Source organism: Nycticebus coucang, chromosome X (genome assembly GCF_027406575.1).
Source record: "Nycticebus coucang isolate mNycCou1 chromosome X, mNycCou1.pri, whole genome shotgun sequence".
NCBI classification, from domain to species: domain Eukaryota; kingdom Metazoa; phylum Chordata; class Mammalia; order Primates; family Lorisidae; genus Nycticebus; species Nycticebus coucang.
The window spans coordinates 114030124-114054975 of NC_069804.1; the positions used below are offsets into that span (position 1 = coordinate 114030124).

The following is a 24852-nucleotide window of genomic DNA, read 5'->3' on the forward strand; positions in this document are numbered from 1 at the left end:
GTAGGATTCTTACTGAGTTTGAGTTTACATTGAATCTATAGATCGGATTGGGAAGAATTGAATTCTAAACAATTGATCAGGCATGGTGGCTCACGCCTGCAATCCTAGCACTGTGGGAGGCCAGGGCAGGTTGATAACCTGAGCTCAGGACTTCCATACCAGCCTGAGTAAGAGTGAGACCCTGTCTCTACTAAAAATAGAACAACTAGCTGGTCGTGGTGGGCACCTGCATTCCTAGCTACTCAGAAGGCTGATGAGGTTACCATGAGCTATGACCCACAGCATTGAACCCCAGGACGACTGAGTGTGACTCTGTCTCAAAAAAATAAATGAATAAATAAATAAATTCAAGAAGAGGGAAGGGCAGAGGGTAAGGTGAGTTTCCAGCTAATGATGACAATGTAGGAGTCTATGGCTCACTTCCGGGTGAAAGGACTCAACTACAACTCAGACATTACCTTGCAAACCACACACACACACAAAATGTAATCTTAATCATATCTACCCCTGTATTATTCCAAACTTTGAAAAAATATTAAATTATGGAATGCATAATAATGGGAATAATAAAGTAATAAAGAATAATAATAAAATAATAAAGAAAAATGCACAGTGGGAATAATAAAGATGAAAATATCTACAGCTAGAGCAGTGGTCACAGAATATTTTTATGCATTCAATACCTACATCAATAAAGAGAAACATAAATCAATTAAACATTCAATTCAAAATGGCAGATAAAGGACCAGAAAGTAAACTAAAGGAATGCAATGAGAATGAATAAAGTTTAAATAGAAATGAATGAGTTAAAAAGCAAAAGGTAAGAAGAATTTATACAGGAAGGGAAAGGAAGGTTTATTTCAGGGGGATATCAAAAACATGAAATGCCAGTGGGTAAATAATTTAAGGAAACTGAGAAAAAGACAAACAAAATTTAACATAGCCAAAGTGACAATTTTCAACACAAAGGAAACTTCAACTCTCTTAAGTGAAAGATTTACAGAATTCTATTCCAATGCATTTGAAAGTAGCCAAAATAAACAAATTTCTAATAAAAACACAGCTTACTCAGACTGATCCCAAAAGATACAAAACATCTTAACAGACTGGTGAAATAATCCCCCATAAAAAGTACTAGCCCCAGATCTTTCTAGAGAATTATTGCAAACCTTTAAAGGTAAGCTAAAGATCAATATTCCTTAAACTATTCCAAGGGCACAGGAAATACATAAAACAGTGAACCAAGTATAAAATTCATTCTAAAACGAATGGCAAGAAATGCAACAGAAGCAAAAATACAGAGAAATCTCAAAAAAATTCTTAAATGAAAACTAGCAAACACAATTAAAGAGGTCATAAAATATAGATCATGGCATTATGAAGCTTTTCCATTTATCAAAAGGGCTTTCGATATCAGGAGAACTATGAATATAGTGTGTTAATAGAGGAAATAAGAAAATAATTATATCATCACTTCTATATGCAGCATGAACGCTCTACAAAACGAAAGATACATTTTGTAAGCAAATAAATGAGATGGTTAAGAAAAAGTTGTGGGACCTTTTATGCAATAAATGAGATATGATAGAGTTAAAGAGAAATTAAATCAGAGAATTTATATTTAAAGTCACAATGAGACACTTCGAAAAACTGCTTGGCAGTATCATCCACTGAGCTGAGCATACACGTACCCTAACTCAGAAATGCTGCTCCTTGGTACATACTCAAAAGAAAAATTAATGTCCATCCAAAATATACATACAGGTATGTTCATATGTTAGGTGGTGCCCTGCACCAGAGCACGGCCAGGCTCACACAGAGCAGGCCCACGCCTCGGGGAAGAGGCAGCCTGTAAAGGCACCATCCTGACCAGCCTCGGAGGCAGGAGTCACAGTCAGGGAGAGCAGGAGCTCCAACAACTGCCCCAGCTGAGGGAAACACAGCCTGTCCTGCCCCCACCCCCCACCCCACCGCCCATTATTGTGCGAGAGAATTGCAAACTTCAACCCCGTGCTTTCTTCAGGAAGTTTCCTGAGAAAGAAGCCTGAGCATTGAAATGTTTGTTCTGTAATCTCTACCTGTCACTTACCCAAAGGCGGGAGGCAAGAGCTAATCCTGCCAGGGGAAAGGGGGGACCCACTTGGTAGCTTAGTTAGCCTATAGACAGTGTGTGTTCAGACTTTAGGGTGTCTTCTCCACTCCTGTAGAGGAAACCACCTCTGCCTCCCAAACAGTGAAGCCTAGAACACAGAACAATGTCATTTCCATCTGGAAATAGAATTCATCATGGAAATTCAGAAAGTCATTTTAATAGTCAAGTTGTCTAATGCACAGAAACTATGAGGATTATTAACTTTTAAAATAATTCATACAATTCTGTTTTAACACTTATTTATTTATTTTTAAGACAGAGCCTCAAGCTGTCATCCTGGGTAGAGTGCTGTGGCATCACAGCTCACAGCAACCTCCAACTCTTAGGTTCAAACCATTCTCCTGCCTCTGCCTCCCAAATAGCTGAAACTACAGGTGCTCACCACAATGCCCAGATATTTTTTGGTTGCAGCCTCCATTGTTGTTTGTTGGGCCGGGCTGGATTCTAAACCGCCAGCTCAGGTATATGTGGCTGGAGCCTTAGCCGCTTGAGCCACAGGCACCGAGCCTGTTTTAATACTTATTACCATTTTGTTTTTCTTAAACAAATACCATCTAAGACATGACACAAAGGCCACTGAATGACAGTTTCCACCAAAAGACATAGGGCCCTACCTACTATCAACCACCATGGGCTGACATGGTTTAACACATGTCTATTTCTTAAGTGTACTGGTTAGGAGTGCAGGTTCTAGAGACCACTCAAATGACTCACCATTAAATTGGGATTATGCAGAACACACTGTAGAAGACAAAATGTTTTTAAACAGATATTGATTTGTTTTGGTTTTATCAGCATAAATGAATGGAATCCCATTATTTAAAAAATATATTGCAGAGACATTAGAACACCTGTGGTTCTGTCTGACAGATTTTGTAAACAAAATTATTTACGCCTCAGTTGCCTCTTCTGTAAAATTGGGGAAAAATTCCTCCTAATTTCATGGATTGTTGCTTTGAGAATTAATACGTGCAAAAGTTTTGAGACAGACTGTATTATGTTCTGTTATTTGACTTCCACCGAACACAGTTCATGGTGTCATTTCTGATTGACCCATGCAAATTTCAAGTTGGTAGGCTTATCAGTGTTGCTATGAGGGCTTCATTTGCTTCCATCCACATTGATTTTATTTTAGGTTTCCTGAGTTCTGTGTATCTCAAAACTTTTGTAATGACCTACATCACATGAAAACCCTTAGAACAGGGCTAAGAACACATGCAAAGATCAACACTGTGAACTGTTGTATAAATACTTGCAAGGTGAGATTTTTACAATTTTCATAGTTTTATATTTTTCATCTGTTTTTAGTGAAGGTTAACCATCTAATAGCTGAATCCTATTAATCAACCTATGAATTGTTAAAATTACTAATTTTCACTACATTCATTGTTGGATGACCTAACTGCAGAATATCTCAGAAACACTTGGAACAGCTGATCTTAGAAAAACTTTTGTCCACCTGGCCAACAAATAGCTAAGGGGTCATCCTTAATTCTGTCTTACCCCCCACACCCTACACATACAGACACTGCAGGTGCCACCGGCCTTACCTCAAAGCACGTCCTGTCCACACCTCCCTCTGCACATGGCTGCAACCTGGGGCCTGGCCACCTGGGTCCCTTGCCTGGACTTCTGGGATATTCTCCTCATGGCTATCCTCACATACTATCTTATCTCTCCCCAGTCCATTTTCCATACACTGGCCAGAGACACCTTCTGACAGTAGACACCAGATAGTGTCACTTCCATACTCTCACCTTTCACACTCTAAGTAAAATCCAACTCCGTAAAAGACTGCAACCATGCCATTCCTGTCTGCCCTTTGAAACTCACCTCCCATCTGCCTGCACATAGTCTGCCAGGCTCCAGTCACTCCAGCTTCTCCTTGGCTCCTGGATCAATCGGTGTCCACTCACAGCACAGAGATACTGATAAAATCTCCTGTCCAGGCCTGGCTTATTCTGTCCTTCAGGACACAGCTCAAACCTCACTTCCAGAGAGATTCATAGACAACCCTGTCTATGATATTCCCTATCCCTGATGCATTCTATTGTGCATACTTATTTTCTTCAAAGCACAAAGTCTCATGTAACATTGCCCAGTTTATTGATTGTTTTACTCTTTGATACCAGTTTACCATTTTATTATTTTTTATTTTTTTAGAGACAGATTCGTACTTTGTCACCCTCAGTAGAGTTCTGTGGTGCCACAGCTCACACCAGCGTCCAACTCTCTCACTTAGGTGATTCTCTTGCCTCAGCCTCCCGAGTTGCTGGAACTAGGGGCACCCTCCACAAGGCCCAGCTATTTTTTGTTGCAGTTTGGCCGGGGCCAGGTTCGAACCTGCCACCCTCCATACCTGGGGCCGGCGCCCTACTCACTGAGCCACAGGTGCCACCCCAAGTTTTACTATTTTAGAATAACTCCAAGGTCCCTGCCTGTTTCTGTGCTGTTATCCAAGTGCCCATTTCAGCACACTCACATAGAAATCATTGAATCAAAATTTCTTAGCTACCTGTTTATCAGACCAGAGAAGACACATATTTAATGTTGAGTATCAGGGGCAACAGACAATAAAATTAGACACCAAAGAATTTAATATTTTAATGAACCTTGGTGCAAATCCACAGCAGGGCTTCTCATATTTGGTTGATTACCAGAACCAACTGGAAAAATAACCCAAATGTAGACAAATTACAACCCACTTCCCTGGTTTAGATTCAGAGTTATGGTGGATCCATATATCTGCTGTTTTCAAAAGCAAACCCTGAGGATGTTAAGGAAGTTTTCCATGGACCACACTTGGAAAAATCATGACCTCAACAGCTTATATTACAATACCATTAATTTAATGGTGACAATACAAGGATCTGAGCCACCCTGAGTGTCTCTGTTAATGTAATTACTGTAAACTGCACTGGTCTTTGCCTCCCACCTAAATCCTCAGATGGTTTCTCCACGTGGGATCACACTTACACTCCAGAGTATTCCTGGTAGTTGGGAAGATTGGGTATTGTTAGGCTCTTGTAAGGACCACCTTGGTTGAAGAGTAGTAACTTACCTAAAGTATCCCTGTGAAGCAGTAACTTACCTAAAGATACTGGTCTAACAGATTCAATATCTAACTTGGTGTTTCTCCATCAGCTCCTGTTTCCGAGGCACTGAGTAAATACCCTTCTCTGATGTCACACCAGAAGGCAGAGGAAGAGGATAAGAAAGGCAAAGAATAGAGAGGATATTAGGCTGTTTTTGTGCTGCTATAAAGGAAATACCTGTAGGTGGGTAATTTATAAAGAATTTGGCTCTCAGTTCTACAGGTTGTACAAGAAGCAAAATGCCAGTATCTACTTCCAGTGAGTACTTCAGGGATCTACTAATCAAGTCAGAAGCCAGAGAGGTATCAGGCACATCCCATGGCTGGAAAGGGAGCAAGAGAGAGAAGAGGGTACAAGGCTCTTATCAACAGGATGACACCAAGTCATTTATGAGGGATCCACCTCAACGACGCAAACACATCCCACTGCGCCCCCCCAATATTGGGGTTCCAATCTCAGCATAACCTTTAGAGGGGAAAATATTCGAACCATTTCAGAGGCAAGTACTACAAAAGGATGGGAAGCACATGAAGTGCATGACATAGAGTGAAGATATCTAGCCTATTTCCTCTCAGTTAATAGGAAGCTGTGCAATGATGCTTCTCCTCTCTTCCAGCTCCATCACACAATTCCTTCCTCCTCCACACAACAGTGACAGTGACACTCACATGTAATGGAAATGTGGGCTTATATCTGTTTGCTGTCACATTTCCAAGTGTTCTCTCTGCTAGTCATGCTATTATGTTAATGTCACAGGAATCACAACGATGGAATGAAGGAAGCAACGATGGAATGGAGAACTAACATTCATTTGTTGAGGGCCTAGAAAATGCCACATTCTGTATGTGGTAGGTTTTTATTTTTAGGCTTTTTCACTTCAAATCCTCCAAGCCATAATCTTAGAGGTAGGTAACATTACTTTCTTTCTATGAAGGGAAGATCATCAGGCTGAATGGGACTTAATTAAACTGAAAAGCTTCTGTGCAGCTAACGAAACAACAACCAAAACAAACAGGCAGCCTTCAAAATGGGAAAAGATATTTGCCTATTATGAATCAGACAAAAACTTGAGAACGAGGATCTATACGGAACTCAAATTAATCAACAACAAAAAAATCCAACAACCCCATACATACACTGGGCAAGAGAGATGAATAGACCTTCTCTAAAAAGACAGACAAATGGCTAATAAGCAAATGAAAAAATGCTCATCAGCCTTAATCATCAGAGAACTGCAAATCAAAACTACTCTGAGATTAGATGCAGAGCTGGAGGAGGAGGGGAGAGGCCTGGAGGACACCAACATGAACAAGTTGAAATCATTGCAGAAGGATAAAGTTCGTCAGTTTATGATCTTCACACAATTTAGTGGAATAACAGCAGTAAGTTGTCTGTCTGAAAATCACTAGAAGTTAGATGTTGCAACAGATAATGTTTTCCAAAATCCTGAACTTTATATACGAGAGAGTGTAAAAGGATCATTGGACAGGAAGAAGTTAGAACAACTATGCAATAGATATAGAGATCCTCAAGATGAAAATAAAATTGGAATAGATGGTATACAACAATTCTGTGATGACCTAGCACTCGATCCCGCTGGCATTATTGTGTTGATCATTGCATGGAAGTTCAGAGCAGCAACACAGTGTGAGTTCTCCAAGCAGGAGTTCATGGACGGCATGCAGAATTAGGATGTGACAGTATAGAAAAACTAAAGGCCCAGATACCCAAGATGGAACAAGAATTGAAAGAACCTGATGATTTAAGGATTTTTACCAGTTTACTTTTAATTTTTCAAAGAATCCAGGACAGATCTCAACAGGATTAGATCTAGAAATGGCCATTGCCTACTGGAACTTAGTGCTTAATGGAAGATTTAAATTCTTAGACTTATGGAATAAATTTTTGTTGGAACATCATAAACGATCAATACCAAAAGATACTTGGAATGTTCTTTTAGACTTCGGTACAATGACTGTAGATGACATGTCTAACTGTGATGAAGAAGGAGCATGTCCTGTTCTTATTGATGACTTTGTGGAATTTGCATGCCCTCAAATTGCTGGAACAAAAAGTGCAACAGTGTAACACTAAAGGAATCTTCTATAATGTACATAGTCTATACAATAAATACAACGGAAAATTGCACAGTCAGTTTCTTCTGGCTGGACTCAACTGAAGATCAATCCTCATAATTCAGACTGAGGGTTGACACAAAACTTTCAGGATACATCTTGGATCATATCGTATGTCATTTTCCAAATGGTGGTTTGGGCTTGTCTTCTAGTCTGGGGTGCTTGAAACATTTATAATTCCAACATTGTGGATTTCATCATATATCTGTGGACCATCCTAGTTTATTCTCCCACAAGTCTTAGAAGCTTTATAGTGATTATTATGAGGTTTCCATTCTTGCATAAAGCACGATGCTGAGTTCATCAGAAAACTGTTGGCATAAGAATAAAACATATGAACATCACAAACAATTTATAAAAACTTCTTAAATACATGCTTTGGGCTAGTTGTAAAGACTATGCTAATAGTACTTCCCATGAGAGTGATATATTTAAGTGTACCGGATCTGGAGTCGTGTTTTAGTTTGGAGGGATTTTTTTTTTTTTTTATGGTCCTGGCAAATGACATGTTGAGTAGAGTTTCTGATGAAAAAAATGTCAAAATAACCAATGTGAAAAAATTTTAGGATAACTTGATGCCTACCTAAAAAATGTGTTTCAGACTCTAAATTTCAAAAAGTTTCCATAGATCTAATCTGCGCTTACCCATGTTTATATGTAGTTGTCCTACAGGGAGCTTTTATTTAGAAAATGTCTGCATAATGTTAGCTTCCACTCCTGACTACATTATGCTTACTACATAATTGGATTGCATTGTGCTTTTTAAATGCCTTTATGCCTGTCGAATAAGTTAAACTATTTAATTTGTTTCAAATGTTTTGATTACTACACAATACAATATTCTAAATTTAGGCATGAGGGTTTACTTTTTGTTTTTCTTTTACTTGATTTTCTTTTTCGGTCATCATAGTGTGGAACACAATGAAATTCTCTTCATTTATGAGGAGATAGTAGGAATTAAATTTTGAAAATGGTTGTTATGAGCCATGAAGTTCAATTTTTATAATATAGGTACTGCTCTTTCACACAAATCATCCATTTTTGATGACTAAAATTATTGACAAAAAAGTATAAAAGCTGACAAGAAAACATAAGCAAGTACAAGTTAAGCATCAATTACCTTTTTCCTCCTTTGATAAGTAGCCTAAAATTTCAACCTCAAAGATTCCTCACCAGCTATTGTTAAACATTTGGCTGCTGACAGCCCAATGAAAATAAAAGGCACAAAAACTATAATGAACAATACTACCATTTATAATTTCAACAAGAATTGTGAAATAATAAGGAATAGTCTGTCCATACATGTGAAATACTTGGTCATTGAACACTACAAAAACACTGGTAAGAGAAATTAAAGATCTAAGTAAATAGACATAGTGTCTTCATGAGTTGGAAGATAGTATTGTTAAGATGTCTGTTATCCTTAATTTAAACTATAGATTTACTGCAGCCTCAAGAAAAATCCTAACATACATTTTGGTAAAGAAATTGACATGCTTGCTCATTATAAAATTCATGTAAAAATACAAAGGACCTAAACTATGAAAATAGCTTTGAAAAAGAACAAGTTGGAAGATAAACACTACCTGAGTTCAGACTGGACACAGTGGGCTCACACCTGTAATCCTAACACTCTGGGATGCCAAGGTGGGCAGAATGATTGAGGTCAGGAGTTGGAGACTAGCCTGAGTGAGAGTAAACCCTCATCTCTACTAAAACTACAAAAAATTAGCCAGGCATTCTCGTGGGTGTCTATATTCCCAGCCACCTGGGAGGCTCAGGCAGGAGCAAGACTTAAACCCAGGAGTTTGGAGTTGCTATAAACTATGCTGACGCAATGGGACTCTAGCTTGGGCAACAGAGTGAGACTGCAACTCCCCGGAACTCCTGGCCCACACCCCGCCCAAGCCCAGACCCCAGGGATGAACTAGAGCAGTTATTGGGCAGTGCCAGTGATTACATCCAGTCAGTATTCAAGCGGCCCAAGGCCCTGCCTACCAAACCCAAGATCAAGGTAGAGGTGCCCTCTTCCTCCCCATCCCTACCTCAAGTTCTAGCCCCAGCCCCAGCCCCTGCTCTCCAGAGGGAGGCCTTGGAGCCAGACGAGCACCAGAAGGCCCAGACAGCTCTGAGGCAGCACCTCCACAATAAGTGCAATCTCTTCCTAGACCAGGCACATGATACCTCTTTCCCCTCTGCCTCAGAGCCTCCTATTCCTGGATGGTGGGCCCCACCAAGCTCAACTGCCTCATGGTCTCCAGATAGACCACCCAAGGTGAAGAAGAAGAAGCACCTGGCACCAGCTGGGGGCCCTGTGGGAGTGGAGAAAGGTGCTCCTGAGATGAATCCCAGTGTCCGAAAGTCTATTCAGATCAAGAAGTCCAGGCTGCTGGAAGCACAGCCCCTCTTCCTGCCTCTCAGACAGATCTTCCTGGAAGGGATAAGGCTCACGGCCTCTGAGGGAGTGCAGGCTCCCCAACCTGACCCACTCTCTGCCTCACAGGGCTCTGCTGTCCCCCTAACCCCAGAAACTTCTCTTGCGCTGTTTGCACCTAGTCCCTCCAGGGACAGCCTGCTGCCCCCTACTCAGGAAATGAGCTCCCCCATCTCCATGGCAACTCTGCAGACAGGCTCCACCAGTCCTCTCCCACCTGCTGATGATAAGCTGGAAGAGCTCATCTGGCAGTTCGAGGCTGAATTTGGCAATAGCTTTGGGCTTCCCAGCCCCACTTCTGTACCCATTCAGGACCCTGTGAACCAGCCAACATGCCTCCCAGCCCAAGAGAGCCCTCGCTACCCGCACTCTCAAGCAAATCAAGATTGAGTCTTCAGGGGCTATGACTGTGCTCTCAACTACCTGCTTCCACTCAGAGGAGGGGGGCCAGGAGACCACACCCACCAAGGCGAGAATCCACTCACACCCACCCTCAGTGGCTTTTTGGAGTCACCTCTTAAGTACCTGGATACATCCACCAGGAATCTGCTGGACACGCCTGCCAAGAGAGCCCAGGCCGAGTTCCCCACCTGCCATTGCCTCAAACAGTGGAGAAAGATGAAGGTCCATTATTATACTCACTTGGGATCTGGCCCCACGGTAGTCTCTATCCTAGAACTCATAGAAGAGGGATATGGAGAGAAGGAAAAGCCATTCGGATTGAGAAGGTCATATACACCGGGAAGGAGGTGAAGAGTTCCCGCGGCTGCCCCATTGCAAACTGGGTGATCCGCAGGCACACGCTGGAGGAGAAGCTGCTCTGCCTGGTGCGGCACGCGGCAGGCCACCACTGCCAGAATGCTGTGATCGTCATCGTCATCCTCATCCTGGCCTGGGAGGGCATTCCCCGTAGCCTTGGAGATACCCTGTACCAGGAGCTCACTGACACCCTCCGGAAGTATGGGGACCCCACCACCCGGAGATGCGGCCTCAACCATGACCGAACCTGCGCTTGCCGAGGCAAAGACCCCGACACCTGCGGTGCCTGCTTGTCCTTCAGTTGCTCGTGGACTATGTACTTCAACGGCTGTAAATACTCTGGGAGCAAGACACCCCTCAAGTTCCGCCTCGCAGGAGACAATCGCAAAGAGGAAGAAGTACTCGGGAAGAGTTTCCAGGACCTAGCTACCGAAGTTGCGCACCTGTACAAGCGACTGGCCCCTCAAGCCTATCAGAACCAGGTGACCAATGAGGAAATAGCAATCAACTGCCCTCTGGGGCTGAAGGAAGGGCGCCGCTTTGCGGGGGTCACGGCCTGTCTGGACTTCTGTGCCCACACCCACAAGGACCAGCATCACCTCTACAATGAGTGCACTGTGGTCTGCACCCTGACCAAGGAGGATAATCGCTACGCGGACAAGATCCCTGAAGACAAGCAGCTGCATGTCCTCCCTCTGTACAAGATGCCCAACACCTATGAGTTTGGCAGCAGAGGAGAACCAGAACGCCAAGGTGGGCTGTGGAGCCACCCAGGTGCTCACCTCCTTCCCTCGTGAGTTCTGGCGCCTGCCTGGGCCTGCCAAGTCTTGTCGCCAGGGGCAGCTAGAAGCCAGGAAGGCAGCAGCTGAGAAGCAGCAGCTTCAGAAGGAGAAGCTGAGCACTACTGAGAAGATCAAGCAGGAGGCCCTGGAGCTGGCAGGTGTCACAACCGATCCAGGCTTATAGTTAAAGGGTGGATTGTCCCAGCAAAGCCTGAAGCCCTGCCTTAAGGTAAAGCCGCAGAACCACTTTAGCTCCTTCAAGTACAGTGGCAACAGCACTCGGTGCTGGGCAACTGCCAGCCCTCCGACCCATACAGCATGAACAGCGTATTCCTACCACTCCTACGGTGCATAGCCCAACCTGACCCCGGTCAACAGGTTTCACTCCAAGTATATTCTCCCATCCTTTGGCTACTACAGCTTCCCATCAAGCAACTCCATCTACCATTCTCAGTTCCTGGGTCCTGGTGCCTGGGGGCACAGTGGCAGCAGAGGTAGTTTTGAGAAGAAGCCAGACCTCCATGTTCTGCATAATAGCTTGAGCCCGGTCTACAGTGAGGCTGAGTTTGCCCAGCTGCCCAGCCAGGCTATTCCCATGGACATCCAGCACCCCTCTCCTCACCACCAGCAGCCTGCTTTTTCAGGCCCCAAGGTATATCTTCTTCCCAAGGCCCCCTAGATCCACCCAGTGGCCAGGGACCCTTCTCCCTTTGCTCAGAGCTCCAACTGCTACAACAGATCCATCAAGAAAGAGCCAGTAGACCCACTGATCCAAGCTGAATCTGTACTCAGAGACAGTGGTAAGATGGGCAAAACACCTCTGCCCGAGGCATCTCAGAATGGGGGCCCCAGTTACCTATGGGGACAGTATGCAGGAAGCCTAAGCCTATCCCCCAAGAGCACTAACAGTGTGGGTGGCAGCTAGGGTATGTTCCCTTTTGGGGAGAGCACTGCCATCGTCCCTGGCAAGCTCAGTTCCTTTGGGGCCAGCTGCTTGACCTCTTCCCACTTCTCAGATGGCCAGTGGGGGCTGTTCTCTGGTGAGAGGCATCAGTCATCACCCCATCCTGGAGGACAGCTGCCAGGTAAACCATGGAGCCCTTGCAAGTTTGGGAACAACACCTTGGCCTTGACTGGGCCCAGCCTGACTGAGAAGCCATGGGAGTTAGGGGCAGAGGATTTCAATTCTGCTCTGAAAGGTGGTCCTGGGTTCCAAGACAAGTTGTGGAATCCCTTGAAAGGGAAGGAGGGAAGGATTCCAACACCAGCGGCAAGCCAGCTGCACAAAGCCTGGCAGTTCTTCAGCGTGCCCTTGGGCTCCAGTGAGAAGCCCTTTGGGGCCCTAAAGTCCTTGGAAAAGCTGTGGGATCCCTTTGGCCTAGAGGAGGGGCAGGCTGAGGAGCCCTCTAGCAAGGGAAGAGTGAAGGAGGAAAAGCCTGGCAGAGGCAGTGCTGAGAAGGAGGAGGAGGAGGAGCTGTGGTCAGACAGTGAACACAACTTCCTGTAGGAGAACATCAGTGGCATGGCCGTGGCCCCTGCTCAGGGCTCCATCCTCACCGAGTGTGACTGCCGGGAGCTGCATGCCACCATGCCACTCAAGAAACGTTGCCACCCCACTCGCATGTCACTGGTCTTATACCAGCCCAAAAACCTCAACCAGCCCAATCAAGGACTGGCCCTCTGGGAAGCGAAGATGAAGCAGCTGGCAGAGAGGGCACGGGAGCAGGAGGAGGAGGCTGCCCGGCTGGGCCCAGGCCAGCAGGAGGTCAAGCTGTATGGGAAGAAGGGCAAGTGGGGCGGTGCCATGCTATCAGAGCCCCAGCAGAAGGAGAAGAAGGGATTTGTCATCCCGACCCGGCAGGCGCTGGCCATGCCCACAGACTCAGTGGTCACCGTGTCCTCCTATGCCTACACGCAGGTCTCTGGCCCCTACAGCCCCTGGATCTAGGTGACGGCAGCCAACGTACCTCAGCTTCCAGCCCAGCCCGAACTGCCTCTGTGGTGCTTTTGCCCTTACACGTGGGGGCGTATTGGGGGTGCTGAAGTCTTTATTTATATATACATATATAGATACGTATATCATATGTATGTATTTATGGTCCAAAGCTCAGAACTGACCCGCCCCTCCCTTCCCCCACGTCCCCAGCACTTTGAAGAAGAAACTACGGCTGTTGGGTAATATTTCCATGACCTTAATATCTCTAAGTTTGTTTGTTTTTTCCTCCCCCATTTGTATGGGGGGGGGTTATTTTCTCTTTGTTTTTAAAACTCTATCCTTGTATATCACAATAATGGAAAAAGAAAGTTTATAGTGTCCTTTTCACTAAAAAAAAATAAAAAATAAAACAAAAAATAAAATATACAAATATGAAATAAGCACATGAAAATATATTCAATACCATTAATCCTTGGGGACAGAAAAATGACAACTACACTATTACATTCCTGGAGAAGAACCATTATTAAAAGACCAACCATACCAGGCATTGGCAAGGTTCTGGAAAACACAACTTTCATACACTTCTGATGGCCATGAAAAATGGTACAAACCTTGGCAACAGCTTGGCACTTTCTTATAATGTTAGCCTTACATCTGTCATGCATTCCAGCCATTTCACTCCTAAGTATTTACCCTTGAAAAGAAAGCATATATCCACGAACAGACTTATTCTCAAGTGTCTTAGCTCCCTCATATTCCAAAAAGAGTTTTCAGTGTTCATGTCAGAACTGAAGCAGGCAGCTAAGTGGCCTTGACTTGACAGGGATGAAACAGTGAGCGTTAGTTATCTCATCTCCAGTGGTTTAGCAACAGCAGTCTTGGCAAAAGCAGAGAAAAGGCAGAGAGGTCTCAGTACAAACTGCTGAACAGAACTTTGTAACTTTCTTCACAGTGAGGCAATTGTTTTGAGCTTTTCCCAGTAACAGTGGAACCTCCCTGTAGCCCTGTGATAACCATAGCGCCTTACTCTGCCAGATTGTCCAGAGAAAGACAAGATAAGCCATAGACCACTAAAGATTGTGCTCAAGAGTCACTGAGCCTGCTCACAAGGCTAAACGAATGATTAACCACTACCTCCTTTTAATAAGAAAAACTCCACTCTGGGGAGGGATTTGCCCACCATTTTTTGTTCATGGGATGTATGTAGTAGCAGGATTCCTGACTGCGCTTGCGTGCTCTGCACTCCAACCAAAACATGCAATGAGGTTCACTCCCTGTATGCATCATTGATTTTCACCAACACCAAAAACCCTTGATCTTGCTAATTAGAGAGGGAGATTTGTGGTAGTCTGTGCCTCCCCCTCCCAGTTGATGCATCTTTTGATGTAAATTCCTTCCTCTTTGACAATCCTCATTGTCTCAGTCATTGTCTTTCTGTGCAATCACTCCTGTTAAGGAACAGAAAGGCTGCGTCTACAGACAGTTCCCTGAGCCATGTGGACAGCTGTCTCTTAAGCAGGTTGCTTGATGAGTATATAATCCAGTCAAGGGAAATTTATTCACATTGAGAAGTAATTCATTATCCTGAAACACCTTCTCTTGCTATAGGGATAGACTTTAGGAAGTCAAATGACTTTCCTAGGGCACACTCACACAGGCTCTTTCAGCAGACAGCAGGTAGGATGCAGTGCAGTCCCTGACCTTTGTGACTATCCCAATACAGCATGGCTGGGTGGAAAAGTCTGTCCAAATCTGGAGTTTGTTCCCAGGAAGCCCATGTGGCAGCAAATTTACGTCACATTCTTCAGCATCACCTTTATAAGAATTGAAGTCATTGGATTCTTCTCCTCTCCTTTTGTCCTGATTCTAAGTTAGTTTAGAGCTCAGACTAAGAGAAGGAGGGTAGCAAGGGGGCTTAAAGATCCAAGCAAGCATTGTGAAACAAAACCTTAGCAAGAGTTAAGGAGTCAGTGAAACTTGGGAGAATAAAGCTGTGGGGCCTACTGAAAGGTCCACCCCTGAGGGCAGAGTAGGTAAAGTGCCCCTCAAGGACAGCTTACTACGAAAAATCTTTTTTTTTTTTTTCTATTTATTTTGAGACAGAGTCTCACTTTTGTTACCCTGGGTACAGGGTCATGGCGACACAGCTCCCAGCAACCTCAAACTCGGGCTTAAGCGATTCTCTTGCCTCAGCCTCCCAAGTAGCTGGGACTACAGGTGCCCACCACAATGCTTGGCTATTTTTTTGTTGTAGTTGTCCTTGTTTAGCAGCCTTGGGCTGGTTTTAAACCTGCCAGCCAGGATGTATGTGGCTGGCGCCCTAACCACTGGGCCACAGGCGCTGAGTCATTCCTAAAAATCTTGAGGGGAGAAGACATGGGCTGTTCAACCACATTTCTCCTTCTAGACTCACTAATCAGTATATGCGGATTCCAGAAGCTGTTCAAGTGTCAATGACCAGCCTGCAGATCTCGCTTGCCACAGAAACCTGACGTCATATGGCAAACATGATGGCCTTCTCATAAAGACCAACATGGTCTGGTAAGAATAGCAGGGTCGTGCCCTCAGGAGTTTGGGACTGAGCTGAAGGTGCAGGGGTTGAATTGCCCTGGGTGTGGGGAGATGAACAGATCCCAGGTCCAAGTCTCCTTGTTCCCATTTGGAACTTCGTCCCCTGCTGTCTCCTGAGGCAAAGAGATTTGTGCAGTGAGTGCAGTGTCTTGTTCCAGGGTGTTCTGGAGCTACTTTCCATGCAGAGGCCCAGGGCAGAAGGATGGGACAGTAACACTCTCTCTCAGCCCAGCTTCCCCATCCGTAAAGTGGGCATAAGAATGCTCACCACTGGATCGCTGGAACCAAGATTGTGATAATACCCACTTCAAGAATAATCAGTTTCCCACGTATCTCTTAGATGAGTGTTGAAACATGTAGTTGATTGGATGGTCCATCTAACAATTTGAGATTTAATATGCATTCTTCAATGGTCACCACTTTTTTATCCATTCTATAATGAAATGTTTTTTAGAAGCCAGGAATCTAGGAAGTGTTATTTTAAAATGTCAAAATATCAGGTACAAGAATTATTTCCCAAAATTATAATTACCTTGTACTTTGTTTTATTATAATGATACCTAGCCATGTTCCTTTAAATAACCAGATAGAGCTAAATCCCATTACTATTATTTTCCAGGCCATAACATTTAATTTCTGTAGTCCTATGCCACTCTACCCCTTCCACTACCCTGGTCATTCAGAGGATTCTGATATTCTTTGTTATCTACACTGCGTGATGGCACCTTTTCAGAGTCTGTGCCATGCTAATGGGTGCAGGTCAGGCTGACTTCCCGTAGTTGCCTGCACTGGTATACTGTCGTGAGAGAATTCTATTCATGTGATAACAATACCAGGTTGGTGTCTCAGAATGTCTAAGCATGTCTTTCTGTGTGTGTGTGTGTAATGACAACAATATTCCCCTCTGTTTCATTTTCCCCTGTTATTGTTTTATATCCAATTCCTTCTCTCCTACTAAATTCAGGCTCAGAAGTGAAGGATGGGTCCAGGCACAGTGGTTCATGCCTGCAATCCTAGCACTCTGGGAGGCCAAGGCGGGTGGATTGCCTGAGCTCACCATTTTGAGATCAGCCTCAGCCAGAGTGAGACCTCATCTCTAAAAATAGTGGGTCGTTCTTGTGGGCGCCTATAGTCCCAGCTACTTGGGTGGCTGAGGCAAGAGAATTGCTCAAGCCCAAGAGTTTGAGGAGGCTGTGAGCTGTGATGCCACAACACTCTATTGAAGGTGACAAAGTGAGACTTTGACTCAAAAAAAAAAGTGAAAGAAAGAAATTGTAGGATGACAATCCTTATAGCCAGATCTTGTGCAACATCTTGCACTTTATCCTGAATATGTAAAGCAGTGCTTCTCAAGCAAAACAATTATGCTCCCTACCTCTAGGAATAAGTGGGAATGCCTGAAGACATTTTTGGTATTTATAAGTAGGGTACTACTGGAATCTTATGACTAGAGGCCCAGAGTGCTGGTAAAGTTCCACAGCTTAGGACAACCCCCACAACAAAGAACTTTCTGGCCCAAAATTACAATAATGCCAAGATTGAGATGACCTGCTCCAGAGCAGAGCAAATGTTACTCCCCATACCTATGTGCATAGGTTCAGAGTTTCACTCAGCTTTGGAGTCTGATAACCCTCAATTAGAATAACCATGCTGCCTCTTACCAGGCATGTGCCCTTGGAAATTGCATTTGACCCCTCTGAGCCCTAGTAGAGCCTACCTTGGGGAAGGAATGAGTTTCCACAGGCAATACTGATACCTAACTTACAGAACCATTGCAAGGAGTTAGAGAAACGGTATGTAAAGTGCCTACCAGTGTCTGGCCAGTAGCAGGCCCTAGAAGTATTAGTTTCTTTCCTAGCCCACTCTAGCTTCTGCTCCTGGGAAAAACTTAAACCTAAACTACATAACCATGAAAGCATAACTGTGTGCCAGAGAACTTCTGGAAATATGATACCAGGACGGAAAATATGCTCACACATATCCACATAGTCTATAAACTTGGGTGCTTCCTCTGTGTTTGGAGAATCATCCAGTGGAGTTTGGGAAAGGAGAGATTGACCTTCCTGCTTCTCCTCTTTTCTCAATGACAAAGTACCCTATTTGGGGATAGCTTGAACCCCATCAAAGCCCTAACTGAGTTTTGTTATAATTTGGAATATATTCCCTGCATGAGATTATAATGTGGGTATTGATTTCTCCACATTTACTCAATTCCATCCTGAAGGGATTTCCAAGAAAAATTTTCATGATAAATACTTTCGAACATACTCTTAGAATTTGGACCCAAATTAAAACCCCCCTCCATAAAATGAGCCTCCACTACTATAAACAGCTCCCTGAGCCATGTAGAAGTCATAGGCTCAGCATGTTGCTTGATAAGTATGCAATCGGGACAAGGGGGATTTTGGAAGTATTTCTTACAGAAGTCCTAAAACACTCTCTTCTGCTATAGGGATAGTCCTTAGTAAGGAAGCCACATTCTTTGGACACACAAATACAAAACTCCTCCAGCAGACCACAGCTAGATAGATATGCATTGAAGTCCTTGGCGTTTGTGACTGTCCCACAACAGCACTGCTGGGTGGAGAAGGCTGGTGCCATTCTGGGACTCATTTATAGGAATCCCACGTGCCAACAAATCTAAGTCCCATTCTCCAGTCTCACCTTTATAATAAATGAATGAGGTCCATGTAATGTTCTTCTTCTTCTGTCATAGTTTCCCTTGGGTGTACAGGTAAGACTAAGAGCAGGAAGGTACTGTGGGGCCCTTTAAAGACGTAAGCACTGAGAACGAGGACCCTAAGAATACTCAGGGAGCTGGTGAGACCCAGGAAGGAGAGGGGAGCATGGGCCTATCCTAAGACATATCCCACCCCGCCCCGGGACAGAGCAGAACAAGGGCCCCCAAAGGGCAGTTTACCATGGAGAGTTTTGAAGGGAGATGGCCAGTGCTGGGTAACCCCAGTCTCTTCTTCCAATCTCACCACTCAGTTCTTAGGGATGTCCGGAGATTTTTCAGGTGTGGAGAAGGAATCTGCGCATCATTGTTGCTATAGACATCTGACGAGTTTTTGCCACTGTGACGACGTTTTCCTAGCAGTTGCCATAGGAACGTGATGTCATTATGGCAACAATGACGATTTTTTCACAGAGAGCAACATGACTTGGTAAAGAGAGCAGGGTCCTGCGTTCAGGTGCTCAGGTGCGTGTGACTCAGCTGCAGGAGCGGGTGCCCTGAAGCCGGGAGCTGTAAAGGGGAGACGGACGGATCAGCGGTCCAGGTCTCCTGGTTCCCGCTTTGGGGCTCGGCCTCCCGCAGGCTCGGGAGGGAGAGATGTGGGACTCTTCGGGACACGGTGAGGGTGGCGTCCTGGAGTTACTTTCCAGGTAAAGGCGGGCGCGGGAGGATGAGAGAGGTAATGACTCTGTCTGAGCCCAGCCTTCCCCTCTGTGAAATGGGGTGAGGACACTCACCACAGGATTGCTGGGACCACAATTGAAAAGAGTTGTTTGAATAACAGTCAGAGATTACAATGTATCTGTCAGATGGGTCTCGAAATGTATGACTGGTTGGATGGTGTTTCTAGTACTTTGAGGTTGTAATACGCACTCTTCAATGGTCACCACTTTTTTATCCATTCTATAAAGAAATATTTTTAAGCCATAAATCTATGAAATGTTAGTTAAAAATGTGAAAAGGTCAGGTACAAGAAGTAATAATTACCTTATAGTTTAATATAAGTGATACCCAGCCACGTATCTTAGAATAAATCTAAGTGATGGGCCTAAATTTCATTATGATTATTTACGAAGATGTGACATTTTTCAGTTCTTCAGGGCCTTGACTCCTACCTTCCCACTGCCCTGGTCCCTAAAAACACAGGGTTTTTGTCTCTGAATATTAAGTTTCATTTCTAAAAAATTTATTGAAATGGAATAATATCAGTGTTTTGGGTGTATTTCTCTTTTTTAGCCATATCTGGCTTTTTAAATTAAGCTTGTTTGTGTATAGATTTACTTTTTTTTTTTTTTAACCTACATCAATAGTTCATTCGGTTTTGGTTGTTGATTAGTATTCTTGCACATGGCTGCACCAGGAATTGTACTATTACCTTTTTGATGGATATTTGCACTGTTTCCAATTTGGGGCACTTCTAAAAGAAGCTGCTCTGAGCACTTCTGAATAAGTCTTTTCATGGAAATACGCTTTCTTTCTCAAGTTTAAATATTTAGGAGTACAAAGGCTGTATGACATGATGCATTTAAGGTTAACACTTTAAGATAAAGTGCCAAGCCGTTTCTGAGATGGGTGCCAACAGCCTCATGGGTGCCAGCTGCCTCATTACCTCCATAAGATGGATGCCGGTGCCTCACAACGGCCTCACCCCCCTCCAGGAGGAAGGGTAAAAAGAGGTAAATTAAATGATGCCAAGTACCATTACTCTTAAATCCGTCCGGATCGGGCTGAAACAGGACAAGACAAGAATGTATGGGCCAAGAACTCTCGTCATGAGAGTTAATGAGCTAAGTACTGTGACAAATTGTTATATTTATCCATTAGTTGCTTGATCTGCATTATGTTACTTTATTGCTATCTAACTGCCCTTTATGTTACCTATTGGCTAAACCGCTAAATTGCAAGGTTCGCTTGTGTAAAAGACGTCATCGTGACCCCGTGCTTGCTTTTTCCTTCTTTTTCCAACTTTCTTTTTTGTTTCTAATTGCTAAGTTTAAGCCCACCTGTTTGGCCATTTGCCAACTTTCAGACTAAAAAAAACCCAACTTCAGACCCCTCAATGTTCTCTCACTTAGTCTGCTTTAGACTTTGCTGAGACAGCCCCATGGTTAATAAAAGACTCCTTTTTGAAATTCTAATTTGAGTCCATTTTTCTTATCTCACCCCATAACATTCTTGGCGGCCCCAGCAAGATTCCCGGGTTTTAACCCAGGCTAAGGCCACTGGTTGTGGCTAGGGCACAAGAGCTGGTTTTCACCTAGGGGGCAACCGCTGAGAATTTCTCAGCCCCTGGTGAAAGACCAACTCCGTCCCCTTGCTTCAATCTGCCAAATTGATTGACTAAATTTGGGCAGTAACAGAGTCATCTGTTCTGGAATTCTTACCGGTAAGTCTGTTTTGGGACCCCTGGAGGCTGGATGCAGCCAAAGATTGGGATCATCAGTCTGTCTTTCTGTCTTTTTGCAGCGCTATTCTGTTCTGGGACCCCTGGAGGCTTTCATATTTTTTTGTTGATAATTTTATTATGCATTCCTGTTTTTTGAATATTTACATGGACATTCTATCATTTTTTTCAGATTATTATAGGGGTACATTTTGGTGACATAGTTTGCTCTTATATGGTTAAAGTCAGAGTTATAGTGTGTCCTTCACCCAGAAAGTACAATATACATGTATCCATTGGGTGGGAATTTACCCATCCCCTTTCATCCCTCCCCCCACTTGAATTTCATTGACTTTGTTTCCATATGAGCATAGACATGTTGATAAACTCAGTCCAATTTAGTAGTGAATACATGTGATGTTTGTTTTTCTATCCTTGTAGTTCTTCACTGAGAAGAATGGTCTCCAGTTGCATCCAAGTTGTTACAGAAGACACTAGATCTCCATCTTTTTATGGCTGAATAATATTCCATGGTATACATATATCACACGTTATTAATCCAGCCATGTATTGAGGGGCACTTGGGTTGTTTCCATATCTTGAAATTGGGAATTCTGCCACTGTAAACATTTGGGTGCAAGTGTCTTTATGATAAAATGATGTTATTGGCGATGTAGTGAAACGAGGGAGTAAAATGTTCTAGAGACAACTCCATAGATAAGCTCTAGAAAAATCCATTACTTAAATAGTTTAAGTAGATTTAAACTTCATATTTGACATCAGAATTGAATCTATTGAATGGTGATGTATTTCTTCTTGATACCCAGCATTCCACCTATATGAATTCCTGCAATCTTGGAAGGTGAGATGTGTGTGGGATGAAGCACGTATGTAGGTGTGTATGAATGTGTATATTGCCGAAGATGGCAGGAATGTTTATTGTGAGGTATAATGAGATTATACTCTGCATCATGTCAGTCCTGTCCCATTCCTAGCGTATATTAGCAATGTAAACTAAGGGGAAAAAGTCAAGCTTTTAAAGAATGTAAGTTAGTTTTGTTTAGTCTTACTGAGGACTGAAACCCAGGAAAACCTTTCAAAGTTTGTGTTAAGAGTGCTCCAAAGCAATGTTTCAACCCACAGTTTGTATATAGGTGGTGGCAGTTCTGCATATGCTCAGAAGTTATATCAAACATACTCAAATGCTACATGAGTGCAATATCTTGTCAAAGCTTAGATTCGCGGGTACATCTGGTTATAGATTACAGAAACATACTCATTAATCCTATCAGCCATTATTTTATGTATAAGAAAAGACAAGGGCTAGGATCATAGAACTTTACATTTTATTTGTTTGTTTAGCACGTATGTTCTTGGGATTAAAGAGGTGAAAAGCTCCTGCCCTTGTGCTGTTTTGTGGGGGTGACAAATATAGAAATCCACAATTATAAAAAGTGTCACTACACAGTAACCAGATATGTGTAAGAGGTATAAAATCAAGAATCAGTGTTTCTCTACAGGCTCTTGGGGGGAAAGTACTAGATGTTTCATTAAAGGTACCTGGGAAAACATTATACTATATATTTGTTAAGGTTTTTTTATTGTTTAGGATTCATTGAGGGTACAAAGAATTAGGTAAGACTGATTGCATTTGTTAGATAAAGTCCCTCTTATAATTGTGTCCAGTCCCCAAGTGGTGTGCCATACACTGTGATCCCCAATCCCCCTCCCTCCTCCTGTCTCCCCACTTGCTCATTCCCCTATCCCCCCATTGTATTAGCTCATCTACTGCCTTCATTTTAGAATAGAGTACATTGGATTCTTGCTCGTCCAGTCTCATGATGCTTTACTAAGAAGAATATGTTCCACCTCCTTACAGGTTAATACAAAAGCTGTAAAGTCTCCTTCTTTTGTAGTGGCTGAATAGTATTCCATGGTATACATACACCACAGCTTGTTAATCCCTTCCTGGGTTGATGGACATTTAGGCCATTTCCACATTTTGGCGATTATAAATTGAGCGATAAAGAGTCTGGTGCAAGGGTGGCGCCTGTGGCTCAGTCGGTAGGGCACCGGCCCCATATACCGAGGGTGGCGGGTTCAGGCCCAGCCCCGGCCAAACTGCAACCAAAAAAAAAAAAAAAAAATAGCTGGGTGTTGTGGCGGGCACCTGTAGTCCCAGCTACTGAGGCAAGAGAATCGCTTAAGCCCAGGAGTTGGAGGTTGCTGTGAGCTGTGTGAGGCCACGGCACTCTACCGAGGGCAATAAAGTGAGACTCTGTCTCTACAAAAAAAAAAAAAAAAAAAGAGTCGTGCAAATGTCCTTATGATAAAAGGATATTTTTTCATCTGGTAGATGCCTAGTAATGGGATTTCAGGATCAAATGGGAGGTCTAATTTGAGTTCTTTGAGGATTCTCCATACTTCCTTCCAAAAACACTGTATTAGTTTGCAGTCTCACCAGCAGTGTAAGAATGTTCCCTTCTCTCCACATCCATGCCAGCATATTCAGCTTTGCGACTTTGTGATGTGGGCCATTTTCACTGGGGTTAGGTGATATCTCAGAGTAGTTCTTTTGTTTGTTTGTTTGTTTGTTTTTTGTCATGGCAATTTCACTGAAGCTTTTATTACCTCTGTTGTAATATGACAGGGATTGTAAGAAACACAATTGAACTTCCAGAGATATGCAGATGATATTCACCAAAGATAATCTTGATCTCAAGTATTTTTATATGTGGGCACTTCTAATTTTATACATTTCACTATTTAAAAAGCATTAAATTTAAAATGTGTACCTGTTTTTACATTTGGCAAAAATGAAACAGTATCTGTGGTTCAGTTTAAAACAAAGAATCAATATGGAATACTGAAATGCTTATGAATTAAAGCAATTCAAGCTGTATGTCTCTCTGTTAATCTCTATCAAAAACTTTCTCTCTCTCTCTCTCTATCTCTCTCTCTTTCTCTCACACACACACACAGCGCCATATGTGTAAGCATTTTTTAGTCCGAATATTCCCTGTAACCAGACATTTATCTTCACAACAATCACACCACATTAAATCAGTCTTCTCTTTTCCGCCCTAGTAAAAGTTTTAATTCTACAATGCCATCATAGTGAACAACCTTAACTTTTATGCTACATAATTACGTGGTCAAAGCTTTATGCATTTTTCTTTACAATTACAAAGTAATTATAAATGTTTAGTACCAACCTGATGACAAACACTATTTTGTTGAAAAGGTTTTGCATTTAAAAGAAAAAAGTATGTAAAACCCAAGGCACTAGGCCGTGAACCAATATCAGAGTTTTATAGAAAACCATTTATATTGGGGGAAAAACAGTTAATGAGATCTCATTTCAAAACACAGCATACTTGAATTAATCAATCTGAAAACAACACCACAACACAAAATATTCTAAATAGGAAACAAAACAGTACATACATGTGTATCTCTCTCTCTTTAAATTTTTTTCATAATTGAGATTCCTCTTTATATTTACAAAAATGAAATCAGGAAATACTGAAAGCAGCAGGATTCTTCTTTTTTCTTTTTAATAACCAATTCCAGTAGCCTGAATAGACACTTTTTTCTTTTGGTAGAATTGCATTTTAAAATTTATGATTGGAATATTGATTATAATATCTATGGAAAAAGCTTTCTAGTCAATTTCAAAATTATGTAAATAAAAAACAGTTTTAATATGTCATTATTTTTTAAAATCATTTCCACAGTTGCATAAAATGTACTGCTATTCTGAAGTACATTCCTTTGTTAATACGAACCCTAGACCTTACAGGGTACCTGGATATGCCAGAAAAATATATTCCTCTTATGGTCCACAGTCATCCAACATAGGAAG

The 24852-nt window shown here is 42.9% G+C and overlaps 2 pseudogenes; both read left to right on the top strand.

The window, feature by feature from the left end:
• Window positions 1–6533: 6533 nt before the first annotated feature.
• LOC128577881 (DCN1-like protein 1) lies at window positions 6534–7335 on the top strand (annotated as a pseudogene).
• Window positions 7336–8875: 1540 nt separating this feature from the next.
• On the top strand, window positions 8876–13305 carry LOC128576952 (methylcytosine dioxygenase TET3-like; annotated as a pseudogene).
• Window positions 13306–24852: the final 11547 nt, after the last annotated feature.